Source organism: Medicago sativa, chromosome 3 (genome assembly GCF_051527215.1).
Source record: "Medicago sativa cultivar Bolivia chromosome 3, Bolivia_mono, whole genome shotgun sequence".
NCBI lineage: Eukaryota > Viridiplantae > Streptophyta > Magnoliopsida > Fabales > Fabaceae > Medicago > Medicago sativa.
The window spans coordinates 78,622,946-78,634,638 of record NC_140751.1 but is presented as its reverse complement, the minus strand read 5'-3'; the positions used below and the strand labels follow the sequence as shown (position 1 = coordinate 78,634,638).

The 11,693-nt window shown below is 30.9% G+C and overlaps 1 long non-coding RNA gene and 1 pseudogene across 2 annotated transcripts; both read right to left on the bottom strand.

Annotated features, from left to right (window-relative positions):
* Nucleotides 1–1,474: 1,474 nt before the first annotated feature.
* LOC146940551 (uncharacterized) lies at nt 1,475–1,744 on the bottom strand. Its single transcript, XR_015032056.1, has 2 exons — nt 1,611–1,744; nt 1,475–1,517 (listed from the first exon to the last, which is right to left on the bottom strand). It is a non-coding gene; the product is annotated as an uncharacterized LOC146940551 (long non-coding RNA).
* Nucleotides 1,745–2,406: 662 nt separating this feature from the next.
* Nucleotides 2,407–8,098, bottom strand: LOC146940550 (F-box/kelch-repeat protein At3g23880-like; annotated as a pseudogene). The gene is made up of 2 exons (XR_015032055.1): nt 7,959–8,098; nt 2,407–3,707 (listed from the first exon to the last, which is right to left on the bottom strand). The product of XR_015032055.1 is annotated as an F-box/kelch-repeat protein At3g23880-like (transcript).
* Nucleotides 8,099–11,693: the final 3,595 nt, after the last annotated feature.

Below are 11,693 nucleotides of genomic sequence, written 5' to 3'. Positions count from 1 at the left end.
TATTTTACATCTTGTTAAAGAAAAAGGTTATTTTACATGAAATTATATTAATATTCAAATAAAAATTCAAGAGTATTAGGATAACACACGAAAAATGGAGTTTTACATGAAAGTTGATCTCTACACAATCAAAAGAGATGATCTGAGTAGGTTATAGGGTGTTGCTACATGGTTGTCGGTTGTTCTTCATCAATGTGGGATGGTGTATTTACAAAGATACTTCAATGTTCAAGTTAGTGATAACTCGATATGTTTTGAGGTTTATCTCAGAATGAGAAAGTGTACTTGATTTTGAAGTTGTTCTATGTATTTATTTTCAGTCGACCATATGAGTGTGAGTGTTTTGACAGTTGCACCGTTATGACGCAAATGTCGGATGACTACTTGATTAGTTGTAGGGCTTACATTGGCTATGAGCGCCTTATTTGATGTTTCGTAGCTCTTCGACAATATAAGTGATTTGTAGATGCATTTGGGTGCTTTATTGTACCTTAGCTTTAGGAGTGGACTTTAAGTCTTAGGATTGTACTTTGGTCCAGTTCGGAACAAAAAACATATTCATATCTCTATGAAAATATATTATAATTTTAATTACACTAAGGGTCATGCTAACCAGTGCCACAAGTACAATGGTTAACATGTTCCTTATACTAATCCAATTGGTCCATATGTATAAAAAAACAATTCATTTTTAGGTTCATTGTATTACTGATGTCTCTAGTCTATAATATAGATTAAAACCATTGATCATCATCTCATGGCTTGCAACCATTTATTCTGAATGTGGAAGCCTAAGTGATGATTAAAAAGGAGACTATTGTTATACGTGTATATTTCTTGGCATGAATTCATCTTCATGTTGAAATTTGAATTTTGATCCTTGACGACTCTTATATGTTAATGATGTTTTAAATGATTTTACTTTAACTAGTGTACTTAAATTCCCCGATAACCTTTAAACAATGCAAAGTAGGATTGTTAATCAGTTGGATTATCCATATATGTTCTTGTTGCAAATTGAATATTCAAAGCAACGACAGAACTAACATTCACAGAGCAAGATTAATGTTAACACACTGACAGATATAACCGTGGCTAGCAGTACAAACAAGGGAACAACAATTTGCATAAGCTAATACATAAGTTCATATGTCAACTTCAAAATAATTAAAGATCCAAGTCATAAATCACAATGACAAAAACTGTGGTTGGCTGTAAAAACTACAAAGCTCATGTTTTCAACCCCTCAAACAAAATCAAGATGAAAAAAATGAACATTACAATTTCATACTTTCTAAGCTTTGATCATTATAACCTAGTACACATCATCCCATTATTAATCAACCCCTAGATCAATGCCACTTAGTTAATACCCATCCTCTGATAACAAATTGTCCCATCCATCAACCCCAAGATCAATGCCATTTAGTTGATCCTCATCCCCTCATAATAAATTCCCTTCCTCTTCCTCTTCCTCTTCTTCCTCTTCCTCTTCCTCTTCATCTATATCTGCAGATCTTTAATTAAAATAAAATATCATTAGACTTGGTAAAAGATAATTCATTAGACTAGAAGTGAACCAACAAAAAACAAAACATAAAAATAAAAACCTGAAAGGAAAAATGAATGCGCAGTGATAATGGTTAAAAGTGCAGCCTTATCCATCAGTGAACAAAGAAAGAAATTAGACTCAACCATGAACCAAAGCCAATAACACAGGCTTTACCAGATTCATGTAATTAAAAGTAGATTCTATTGCAATATCATTATCATCAGGAATACAAATAAAATAATCCTGCGCTGCCTCTCTGAAGGCTTAGAAAAGAACTATGAGTTCCCTCTCTTTAGAGGCATTCCTTGAGTTTAGAAGCGGAACCAAGAGAAGATTGTCTGAACGCTGTACCTTCTAATAAATCTTAGTTTAAGGACGTCACGCTTTTTCACGTTCAAAATTAGCAGGGATGTGCTTGAATTGGGGTAAATAAAATTAGACCAAGTAGAATAACCAATTGGCACAAGTCTATAGCTTAAGGAAAAGAGAAAGTTGAGCTCTAAACATTACTTAATTTATATGGTTTTTCTTGCTCCAATCTATCTGTGGATCTGTAGTTGCAATAAATTTGTACAAGTCTCCCATTTGCTCAGTAATCCCTTTCCATATCCCACTGTGCACTTGTTTTACCAAGGATTTTTTCTTACCAAAACAATGTTAATTTCGTTTGTGCTTAACTTTTTCTGTAATATCCAAGATGGAACAAATCCTCTTTGGTGAGAAGCATCTTCTGAGATATTATTAATATAAAATAAAATCAAAACAAACTCATTCAATTTATAACATGACAAGATTTTAAAACAACAGACATGAATTGACATAGATTCAAACAATTGCAAATGTTAGAAGAGAACTTACTTCCAACGAGTCGAAACCAAGCTTTCAACATAATCAAAGGCAGAGGACCAGCATATTTCGTTGGAAATTCTAGTTTTCTCTACTCTCTTATCTCTCTGATTATATATAATTACTCCTTCTTCTTCATGATTTGTCAATATCAACGTATCTCCGTTCTTAGAAAGGTACAAAGGCAACAATGGAATATTACATTCCATGTATCCAAGTAAATCCAAGTTGTCATTGATTGGAAGGTTATGCATTTGAAGATTAATGTATTCAATTCTAAATAACCGAGTCCAAGACTCTTGAGATCCAAACTCCTTCATCTGCCATATCACAAATTCAGTTCTCTTGAAATCGTGTGAAAAGCAAAGGCAGTCCATCAGAACCCGAAGAGATGGCTCAATGCATGGCACCTCATTAAAACCTGCAGGAAGCAAAAACTGCCTGTATGTCTCCGTCGAAAGATCAAGCGAAACAATCACCAATTGCTCAACAAGAGGAATATAAGCTTTACTTGTTTCTCCACAATCAATTGATACGAAGTCACCACAAAGAGCCAACCAGTTAATAGTTCCACTCAAATGCACACCATCATTCCATATAAGAGGAACCAAAGGGAAACTTTGAATATATCTCCAACAATTATCACCAAAACTAAAAACTTCCACCTTGCTTCTCCATAAACCTTCGTTCTCTATTTCTCTCTCTTCATTTCCTCCTGTATGAAGCGCCACTACCTTGTAAGTCCCAGTTAAACGATCACAGCCAAAACTGAACTTGAAAGGGCCCAATAAAGGATTAGAATCGACAAAAAACCCTAAATTTTCAGATATTGTCTTCGTTGCAGGGTTCCAAAAACAGAACTAGTAATCATTTTGTAGGCTGCAAGTAGTACTGAAAAGCAAACAGAGTAGTCCGTTGCAGGAACCAACAACCTGGCAATTTCCCCAGGTCAGACTATGGCAAGTGTCACCGGCAACAGTGATTGACAGATTCTCAAGTAAACGACTCACGGGTAAGGATACAACATTACTTATAGGGTATTTCTCAAACGGCGTGAGTATGAAGTGAGGGTTTTGTGAAGATTTTTTAAGGTGCATTTTGATAAAAGTTGGATCTGAGATGAGAGTGTTCCATGACTTGCTCACACACTTGAATCGCACAATGGTTTTCACGCTAAGTAACGATAGGATTTCGGCGATGAGTTCGCGAGGAATGGACACCGGCAGCAATGACACGTTCGACTGACTCCGTTTCTTAATCGGAGGGATATCCATTGGGGCAGTGATGTTGAAATGGAAAACCTGAAACCCTAACAACAAGAGAGAATCTAAAATGAGTGCAAAGTTGATGCTTATGAAAATAAATTTATGGTATCAGGTTGAAGAACTGTGGAATAAACCTTTAGCATGAATCAGGGCATCGAAATTGAAGAAAAAAAATAAAGTAATTGAAACAAAACAGTTGCTAGCATAATATAAATAATAATGAAAGTAAAGACCCTAAACTAATACAAACAGTTCAATAGTAGAGAACATAAATCATGGAATCAAAAATTAAAATAGAAATGTAATTGAAAACAAAATTAGTTGTTAACATAGCATAAATAAAGTGCAGGTTAACAATTTGCGTTACCAATTAGTACAATTGAAGCTCAATCATAATAGAAACCTAAAAGAACAAACTCATAATAGAAAATAAGATAAAGAGAGACCAACTCTCAAATTCTTGTATTTCTGTCAAATGAAAAGCAAGATGCGCAAAGAGTTTTGTATTATACCTATCACTCTCCCTAATAGAGGTGTCAATAGAGCCCCAAATTTCAAAGCCCACTTAAAAAAGCCCCCACCAAGCCCACTAAATTAAAGCCCCCTAATTGAAAAGAATTATTTGGGGCCAAGCCCACTATAAAATCTATTTATTTGTGGGCCTAATAAAGCCCCATATTATAATTTTTTTCTTAACAGTTTATTTATGCAAAATAGCTTATTCGAAATAGTTTATTTGTGCAAAACAACTTATTAGAATGACTTTTTAAAAACCGCTTATTCAAAACAACTTATTTATGCAAAACAGCTTATTCGAAACAACTTATTTATACAACTTATTTGTGCAAAACAACTTATTTATACAAAACAGCTTATTCCGATTTCATTTTAAAAAACAACTTATTCAAAACAGCTTATTTATGCAAAACAGCTTATTCGAAACAACTTTATACAAAACAGCTTATTTGTGCAAAACAACTTATTTATACAAAACAGCTTATTCTGATTTCATTTTAAAAAACAACTTATTCAAAACAACATATTTATGCAAAACAACTATTCAAAACAGCTTATTTATGCAAAACAGCTTATTCGAAACAACTTATTTATACAAAATAGCTTATTTGTGCAAAACAGCTTATTCAAAACAACTTATTTATACAAAACAACTTATTTGTGCAAAACAGCTTATTCAAAACAGCTTATTTATACAAAACAGCTTATTTGTGCAAAACAGCTTATTTATGCAAAACAACATATTTATGCAAAACAACTTATTCAAAACAGCTTATTTATGCAAAACAGCTTATTCGAAACAACTTGTTTATACAAAACAGCTTATTTGTGCAAAACAGCTTATTCGAAACAACTTATTTATACAAAATAGTTTATTACTATTTCATTTTAAAAAACAACTTATTCAAAACAACATATTTATGCAAAACAACTTATTTATGCAAAACAGCTTATTCGAAAAAACTTATTTATACAAAAAAGCTTATTTGTGCAAAACAGCTTATTCAAAACAATTTATTTATACAAAACAGCTTATTTGTGCAAAACAACTTATTCAAAACAGCTTATTTATGCAAAACAACATATTTATGCAAAACAACTTATTCAAATCAGCTTATTTATGCAAAACAGCTTATTCGAAACAACTTATTTATACAAAATAGCTTATTTGTGCAAAACATTTTATTTGAAACAACTTATTTATACAAAATAGCTTATTTGAGCAAAACAGCTTATTCAAAACAACTTATTTATACAAAATAGCTTATTTGAGCAAAACAACTTATTCGAAACAACTTATTTATACAAAACAACTTATTCCGATTTCATTTTAAAAAACAACTTATTCAAAACAACTTATTTATGCAAAACAACATATTTATGCAAAACAACTTATTCAAAACAGCTTATTTGTGCAAAACAACTTATTTATGCAAAACAACATATTTATGCAAAACAACTTATTCAAGAAAGCTTATTCAAAACAACTTATTTATACAAAACAGCTTATTTGTGCAAAACAGTTTATTCAAAACAGCTTATTTATACAAAATAGCTTATTCCGATTTCATTTTAAAAAACAACTTATTCAAAACAATTTATTTATGCAAAACAACTTATTCAAAACAGCTTATTTATGCAAAACAACTTATTCGAAACAACTTATTTATACAAAATAGCTTATTTGTGCAAAACAACTTATTAGGATCACTTTTTTTTAAAACCGCTTATTCGAAACAACTTATCTATGCAAAACAGCTTATTCAAAACAACTTATTTATGCAAAACAACTTATTACGATCTTATTTTAAAAAACAACTTATTCAAAACACCTTATTTTTAAAAAAACAGCTTATTTATGCAATAAGCTGTTTTGCATAAGTTGTTTTTAAAAAGCTGTTATGCACAAATAAGCTATTTTGTATAATTAAGTTGTTTCGAATAAGCTGTTTTGCATAAATAAGCTGTTTTGAATAAGTTATTTTGCATAAATATGTTGTTTTGCATAAATAAGCTGTTTTGAATAAGATGTTTTGCACAAATAAGCTTTTTTTTTATAAATAAGTTGTTTTGAATAATCTGTTTTGTACAAATAAGATATTTTGTATAAATAAGTTGTTTCGAATAAGCTGTTTTGTACAAATAAGCTATTTTGTATAAATAAGTTGTTTCAAATAAGCTGTTTTGCAGAAATAAGTTGTTTTGAATAAGTTGTTTTGCATAAATATGTTGTTTTGCAAAAATAAGTTGTTTTGAATAAGGTGTTTTTTAAAATGAAATCGTAATAAGCTATTTTGTATAAATAAGTTGTTTCGAATAAGCTGTTTTGCACAAATAAGCTATTTTGTATAAATAAGTTGTTTTGAATAAGCTGTTTTGCATAAATAAGCTGATTTGAATAAGTTGTTTTGCATAAAGATGTTGTTTTGCATAAATAAGCTGCTTTGAATAAGCTGTTTTGCACAAATAAACTGTTTTGTATAAATAAGTTGTTTTGAATAAGCTGTTTTGCACAAATAAACTATTTTGTATAAATAAGTTGTTTCGAATAAGTTGTTTTGCATAAATAAGTTGTTTTGAATAAGTTGTTTTGCATAAATATGTTGTTTTGAATAAGTTGTTTTTTAAAATGAAATAGTAATAAGCTATTTTATATAAATAAGTTGTTTCGAATAAGCTGTTTTGCACAAATAAGCTGTTTTGTATAAACAAGTTGTTTCGAATAAGCTGTTTTGCATAAATAAGCTGTTTTGCATAAATATGTTGTTTTGCATAAATAAGCTGTTTTGCACAAATAAGCTGTTTTGTATAAATAAGTTGTTTTTGAATAAGCTGTTTTGCCCAAATAAGCTATTTTGTATAAATAAGTTGTTTCGAATAAGCTGTTTTGCATAAATATGTTGTTTTGCATAAATAAGTTGTTTTTTAAAATGAAATCGTAATAAGCTTTTTTGTATAAATAAGCTGTTTTGAATAAAAAAAAACTTTAAAAATTGTTTTTTTTTTTTAAAAAAAAAACTTTGAAAAAAATGTTTATAGAAATTTTGGGGTTTGGGGGCTTTTGATTTGTGGGCTTGCATGAATGTGGACCTTTTTAATCTTGTGGATTTTTAAGCCCCATTACTATGTGGGCTGGGGCTAAAACTTCAAGGCCCCATGATATTGACACCTCTACTCCCTAACATTCACACTTTTATTGGGTGAAACTCATGTGGATCTCATCACTTTATATGCGATCCATTTCCAAAGTGTAGGACCCACATGAGTTTCATAGAGTGTTATAAAGAGAGTGTCCATAACACTCCTCTTATACCAAGCATAATCTAAATGATTTTGGAATCATTTAGTTACTGCACAACAGATTAAGTTAGTTATTATGTGCTAGAGAAGCCATCTTAAGCTATCTTAGACTACTACTATATTAAATGACTAATGTTTAACCACCATTCTCTCCGCAATATCAAAAATTGCAAAGTTAATGCAATTTAGGGTCTATTTGGTTTGACTTATTTGAACTTATCTGCTTGCATAATCACTTCTGACATTATGAGATAACTTACGAAAACAGCTTATGACATGTTTATAAGATATTTTATGCTTATTTCCATAATCACTTCCAGGATAGCTTATGAAAACAGTTCAATAGTAGAAAGTTGGAAGCACTATGGTATAAACCTTAAGCACTAATAATGACATCAAAATTGAAAATAAATAAACAAAGTAATTGGAAACAAAAATAGTTGTTAAGATAACATAAAAGAATATTGGCGTGAAGATACCTGTAACGTAACTTAGATAAGTATGAAACAGAGTGAAGCTAAGAAACGGGGGTGGTGACGACGGAGGCGTGAACGGTTCAGTGTATATATTTGAATTGGAGATTATCAGGGTTGAAAACTACGAGTGAGTGTAAGAGATAGATAAATAATATAACTTTACATCATTTTAGATAAGGTCAAATGCATCTAAAGTCTTTAAGTTTTTCGTTTTTTCCAAAGTGATCCTTTAAGTTTCAAAAGTCTCAAACAAGTTTTTTTAGTTTTTGAATCGTTTCAAACAAGTCTTATTGTAGATAGCATAGTTGGTAATTGCTTTTAAATGCTAAAAGGACTTGTTTGGGACTTTTGAAACTTAAAGGACCACTTTAGGAAAAACGAAAAACTTAAAGCACCTTTAGATGCATTTGACCTTTAGATAACTTTTAAATGCTTTTTCTCGTTACGGAAGGTGATGTGTGCTATCTAGATGGGGTTTGTTTTTTGTCGAAAAAAAGGCTATGGCAACTTCATTTTGTGAGAGTGATTGCTTCCAACAGTCGAGCTGATTATTGGTGGTTGTGGTCATACATGCACACTTATGTTACTGACATTCTTTATATTAAAGATGCTTTATACGAAAATTGCAACACTACATTAATGCATGTTCTTAGAGAACAAAATACGCGTGCATATTTTATGGCTAAGGAGGGATTACATGCAATGTGCTCTACTCATTGCAATTGTCCATTGTCTGACATGAAATCTCTCATCCTCAGAGATAAACTCAAAACTTATTTTTTTTTGTCTTGTTACTTTGTAACACCATCAAAAAAAAAAAACCACCATACAAATTTATGTTTTAAATAGAAATTGTTTAAAATATCAAAATAACCTTTTATCAACCAAAAATGGTATAAGACAAAAAAATGTTATTTAATACTAGTTTATCATGTTCTATCTTTTATTGTGTTGTTTTGTCTTGTATTGTTGTGTCTAATACTTATTTTATAACCATTCAAACGCACATAACTTTTTCTAGTCTAATCTTTTGGGACAAAAACTAAAGTGAGAAAGAGATAGATAGAGTAAAACATATCAAAAGTATGAGAGATAATTGTCTAGTTTTATAAATATCATTTTTTAATATTCATGTCGAGCTATTTAGATTTGATTAAAATGATATTTTTGTGTGTTAATTCTCTGACTTCTAGGGAAAGGAGGAGATAGTAATCCGAAGTACGAGATCAAGAATTGTTTCAACTATAAATAAAAAATGAAATATTTTAAATCAATTAATCTTTTAATTTAGGATTAACAAAAAATTGATTTACCAATAATGAAAGCCAAAATAACATTTGTGGTACCTTAACTTCATTTAAAATAACAATTTTTCATTTATATTTTTATGGTCATTTTCTCCCTTTTATTCCATTTGCTTAGAAATTTTCAATTTTCAAATCTATAGTTTTATTTCCACGTGACCTCTCAGTCTTCAAATTTATGATATTTCACTTATGTTTGCATATGAATCTTATATTTGAAGCTTGAAACCTTTTTTTAATGGATTGCGTTTACAGGAGCACATATTTGAAATAAAAATTTTGGTATCAAAACCATTTCAGATTGACAAGTACTTTTCCAACCCTATGCGTTTCTCACATGCCCTATTTTTTCCCCCCAATTACCCTATGTTCGGATTATATAATCCGAAATAGATTGTAGGTGTTTTCGGATTGTTTTTTTTGAAGAAGCTAAATTAACCCACTTAAATTGACACTGGAGAGAATCGAAGCTGAGACCTCGAGGAGGAGAATACTCCCACGCCCCAAGCTAATTAATACGACCAGGACAACCCAAGTGGGTTAGGTGTTTTCGGATTGTATAATTCGAAACTATGTATTGCCCAGATTCAGTGTATTATTTTGATGACATAATAAAAATTGACAAAAACATAAAATAAATGTAAATATACAGAAAAATATACATGGGTTAGGTGTTTTCGGATTGTATAATTCGAAACTATGTATTGCCCAGATTCAATGTATTATTTTGATGACATAATAAAAATTGACAAAAACATAAAATAAATGTAAATATACAGAAAAATAAAGAGACAAAGATGATACAAATTCTCATCACACACACACACACGTATATATAGTTTCATAGTACATTTACAACAAAATTGAAACTTGAAGTTTATTACACAAAATTTTCAAACACCTAATGATAATTTGCAGCACAAGAAACACAAAATCTGAAACTAATCTTGCAGCACAAGAAGATGGAGGGGGAAGGTGGTTGAGGTAAGGTTTGCTTCCTCTCTAGGGAAAAAGAGACTCTGATGGTCAACCTTGCACCCAAACAAACAGCCTTTAACCCCTGAGTGATGTTGCAAATTTGCGGAGCGACACCATCACTTTTGATCGTTCTAGTATGAAAGGCCAACGTTGAAAACACATTGTAGAAAGAAAGGAGAATGAGAGAATGTGAGATCATTGAATGAAAAATTGTGAAGGATTGAGGAGTATTTATAGATAAAACTTGTGAAGAATGAGTGCATAAAGTGTAACTATTCATTAATAAGTGTCAAAAAATGCGTTCAACTTATCTGACCAGCCATTAAAACTGGTAAAACCCAAAGATAAACGTGTTCCATGAGTCACTCTTGTTGAGAAAGTAACTGTTCCAAAATATTTCAGATTATATAATCTGAATCGGTTCAATAGTGTGTTAAATTTCGTACTTTGTAGGGTGAGGGAACTTTCGCATTATAAAATCGAAACTTTTAGATACAAGATTTTTTTATGTGGTCCACATTACACCAACATTTGATCAACGACGCACTAGAAATAGGAATATAAATATGTCTTGGCAATATTGACAATAAAAATCCTCTTGGAACACCTTGCCTTTCATCATTATGTTGTAGATAAGCTTACAAAGAGGTTGTTATGAACTTGATCCAGTTGACATGCTGATCGAAATATGTCGGTTGATAGGTCAGCTGAATCAAGTACAAAAGCACCTCTTCAAACACATTCTCAGATATTTCACCACTTCTGTTATTATGTTGTTTTATGTAACGCCCTCTTTGTTATTTAATTATTTTTCTTGAAATAGAGTCGAATTATATGATTTATTTAATTATGTTGGTATTTTATTGGGTGGTTTTATTATTTATTAGACTATAGTTAGTAGAGAATTGTAATTATTAGAATAAGTAGATTTGGGGGTTGAAATAGAAAGGAGAGAGTTATTGGGCCTAATTAGATTTAAGAAGAGAAGTTAGTATTATAAATAGAGGAGATATTAGGTTGAAAGAGGAACAGATGCATATACAAGGATTTGGAGAAAATAAGGTTTAGAGAGAAGAACCAAGAGAGGAGGCTGCCAATCGGTAATTCTAAGGTAAGGGTGAGACTAACATCCAGTATTATTAAGTCTGTAATTCTGATAATTAGATATAACATGTTGTAGGTTGAGTTTGTGAGAATTTGAGAATTAGGGTTTGAAGTCGTTATAGGTTGTTAGTTGAATAGGAGTCTATCAAATTCATGTTCAGTTGGTGTTCAGTTCATAGAATAATCATAGGTAGAGTTTTCTATCAATTTTGGAATTTGGGTTGATGAAAATTGGGATTTAAGAGTGATTCTTAAGTGAAAAACACATTGTTAAACTGATTTTTGAACTGTTGAGAAGCCCAAAATCGGCCACCGAATTGTCAAAATCGGCCACCAATTTATGATCTGAATA